Raw genomic sequence first — 3888 nt, 5'->3', positions numbered from 1 at the left:
GATTTAAAAGGACACTGTGAACAAACCCAAAAGCCTAACCACAGCTAAGTTTCAAAAGGTTTTATGGATCTCCCCACTTCCCACAGGAATAGAAAGACTTCCAATATGTGTGGTACAGAAAATATTTTCTTCCTGTTACTTAAAAGGCTTTTACCACAGGATCGTTTCCTATTAGATATCTCTCTCAGATACTGCTCAAGCTAAAGTTTAAAACTATACATGTTCTTTCTTCCTTCAGTTACATGGGAATTACATGTGTTTTGAGGTCTAGCTACTTAAACAACCTACCATCTTTGACCGTTAATATCCTCATCCATAAAATGGGAATAGACCATCACAGAACGTTTTGTGGCACCAGTTCTTTCTTGCTGGTTGTTCTCCCTTGGAGGAGGCCCACAGGCAGCAGCCACGGCACCCAGCCAGAATGGCACTATCCCACTTCTGTGAGGAGTGGCAGTGGCGCGTGGCCACATGGTTCAACCAGCGGGCACAGGAGACCTGCAGACTCAAGGCCTGGCAAGCCAAGGCATGCTACATCGCCATCTGGACCCTTCAGCCCATTAAGAGTTGCCCCCACAATGAGCTATCACACCGAAGTGTAAGCTGGCAGGGCTTCAGTTTGGAAGAGCTGCAGGTGGCTGCCATTCACAAGAAGGTGGAACTGACCATTGGGATGTCAGCAGTGGATCCAAAAAGGCAGAACAAGCCCACAGAGTCCCTGCGAGCCAACATGCAATGGCTGCAGGAATACTGCACCAGATCTATCCTCTCTCCCAGAAAGCCTTTTGTCCCACAGGAAGGCAGATAGCTTTGCTGTCGGCTACCTAGCTAACAGGACCAGACATGCTTATATGAAATGCCTGTAAGAAGAAAGCCAGAGTCATAGAGACGAAGAGAACTGCAAGGTGTCTGCCAGTCTCTGCATGACAATCTCCAGCCCTTAGCATCTGGGTCGAAGGGGCCAAGAAAACTGCAGAACAGGATGTTCACAAGTGCAACTTGTGATAAAAAAAAAACTGGCAATAATAATATTTAACTTATACAACCAATATCTATCCTTTGAATACTATGCTAAGCACAGAGAAGTTTTTTAATGAATTTAATAATTGTCACGATTGATACTTATACTACTAAATTTCAAGAACCCAAACTGCTTCCTCAAGGGCTTCCTTCCAGGCAAGGATCACATTAAACAAGGCAAGTAAAGCCCACCAGCATTTAGTTTATACCTATGCTGACCTCAGCCATTCTCAGAAGCCTGTATATAACAGGTCTGCAGTTCTCAACATGTAGCTCAACACACAGTCCCAGCCATATCTTTTTACACAGAATACAAATTATTTTCTTCTGCAATCTCATCATTTATAGCTTCACAAACTTCTCTCCAGATTTCTTCCAAAATAAAGCCAGCTAGACCATTGTTTTCCACCTATTTTTTTGGAATCATGATAAAAATACACATAACAAAAAATTTGCCATCTGTATTAGTTTTCAAGGGCTGCCATAACAAATAACCAGAGACTGGTGGATTAAACAACTGAAATTCCCTTTTATCACAATTGTGGAGGTTAGGAAGTCCAGGATTAAGGTGATTTGATTCAGCAGATTTGATTTCTCCTGAGGCCTCTCTTTTGCCTGCATATGGTCACTTTCTGTTTCTTCACATGGTTTCTGTCCCATGTGCACACATCTCTGGAATCTCTCTGTGTCCAAATTTCCTCTTGTAAGGATAATAATCAGATTGGATTGGGTCTACCCTAAGGGTTTTCTTTTCATTTAATTACCTCTATAAAGGCCCTATCTCCAAATACAGTCACATTCTGAGATTCTGGGAAGCTAGAACTTCAATACATTAAGTTGAGGGGCAAGGGGACACAGTGTAGCCCATAATGCCATCTTAACTACTACTGGGTGCAGAGTTCAGTAGTTAGGTCAGATCATAGGCCTCACCCATCTCCAGAATGTTCTTCATCTTTGAAGCCTAAAATTTTATATCCATCATACAACAACTCCTCATTCCCCCTTTCTCTCAGTCCCCAGAAACTACCATTCTACTTTTCTATCTCTGTGAATTTGACTATTCTAAGTACTTATTTAAAGGACGCCGGGGTGGCTCAGTCAGTTAAGTGTCTGACTTCAGCTCAGGTCATGATCACACGGTTTGTGGGTTCAAGCCCTGCATAGGGCTCTGTGCTGACAGATCACTCAGAGCCTGGCACCTGCTTCGGATTCTGTGTCTCCCTCTCTATCTGGCCCTCCCCTGTTCACATTGTTCCTCTCTCTCTCTCTCTCAGAAAAAAACAAAACATTTAAAAAATGCAAATTTATAAAAAAAATAAGTACTTCATTTAAGTAGAATCATAGAGTATTGTCTTTTGAAAACTAGATTATTTCACTTAGTATAATGTCCTCCAGATTCACCTGTGTTGTAGCTTGTGTCAGAATCTCTTCCTTTTTATGGCTGAATAATATTCTATTCTATGAATATACCACATTTGCTTACTCCTTTATTAGTCAGTAGTCACCTGGGCTGTCTCCACCTCTTGGCTTTTGTGAATAATGCTGCTATGGATATGGATGTACAACTATCCCTTTAAGATCTTGCTTTCAATTCCTTTGGATAAATACCCAGAAGTGGAATATCTGGATCATATGGAAATTCTATTTTTAAGTTTTGAGGACCCACCATATGTTCTCCATAGTGGCAGCACCGTTTCACAATGCCGCCAGTGGAGCACAGGCACCACCAATTTTTCCACATCCTTACTAATCATTCTCCTTTTCTGTTTACTTGGTTTTTGTTTTGGGTTTTTTTTTTTTTTACAATAATTATCCTAATGGGCACTTGATTTGCAGTCCCATTAGGGATGCTGAGCATCTTTTCATGTGCTCGTTGGCCATTTATATATATTCTTTGGAGAAATGCCTCTCTGAGTCCTTTGCCCTTTCTGAACCAGGCTAAATATTCTGTTTTGTTTTTGTTTCAATGTTTTTATTTATTTATTTTGAGATACAGTGTGTATGGGGGAAGGGTCAGAGAGAGAGGAGAGAGATCTAAGCAGGCTCTGCACCATCAGCATCAAGCCCATCAGCATAGAGCCCAATGCACGGCTGGATCCCATGAACTGTGAAATCATGACCTGCGCTGAAATCAAGAGTCAGATGTTTAACTAAGGCACCCAGGTGCACATAAATATTCTTTTTACTGTGACCAACAGTAAGAAATATATGTCCAGTCAGTGTGAATTTAGGCGTGTGAGCACCCAAGTGTAAATGCATACATCCTTGCTGCATGAGAGTCATCCTAAATATTTTCTATTCTGTTTTTCTTTTAAAATCCTGGTCACTATCCACTAAACTGTTTTTACATCTTACTAACGGATTGCAACCTAAAACTTGAAAACAAGCTAGACCCCCTACGTGTCTCCACCTCTAAATAGGAGTTCTTTCTTTTACACATAGTGTGCTGAATATCTTCTCTCTGTCCTGCATATCCTTCACTCTTCTCCAACTTACCGTGCTCCCTAGAAGGCTGACCTTCATAAACCACGACAGTGGACTCCTGTAACATCTGACTTCCTATTAAGTTTGGCCAATAGAAGTACCTCCAGGAGACCAGGAAGAAAGAACTGTGGAATGTGTGTTACCCTGGCTCCCTCCCTACCACTCCTCATAGTCAGCCTGTCTGGGTTTAAATAACTGCTACTTATTTCTTGTGCCTTTAAGCCTCACGAAGATAACAAATTCCATTGTTCGCAGCTCCCCAATCCTTCACTACCCTTTCTGGGTCCCCAAACCCAGCCAACACCTTCATGAACAATCTCTTTCTTAAATTCTCCTCAAATTTTCCTGTTGAAGTATGCCATCCCTTTCTTGCCAGGACCCTAG

General features: G+C 41.7%; 1 pseudogene; it reads left to right on the top strand.

Annotated features, from left to right (window-relative positions):
- Positions 1-424: 424 nt before the first annotated feature.
- Positions 425-808, top strand: LOC144224364 (large ribosomal subunit protein eL13 pseudogene; annotated as a pseudogene).
- The last annotated feature ends 3080 nt before the right edge of the window (positions 809-3888 follow it).

The sequence above is a fragment of the Crocuta crocuta genome, unplaced genomic scaffold (assembly GCF_008692635.1).
Source record: "Crocuta crocuta isolate KB4526 unplaced genomic scaffold, BGI_CrCroc_1.0 scaffold42, whole genome shotgun sequence".
NCBI lineage: Eukaryota > Metazoa > Chordata > Mammalia > Carnivora > Hyaenidae > Crocuta > Crocuta crocuta.
This window is presented reverse-complemented; position numbering and strand designations above follow the sequence as displayed.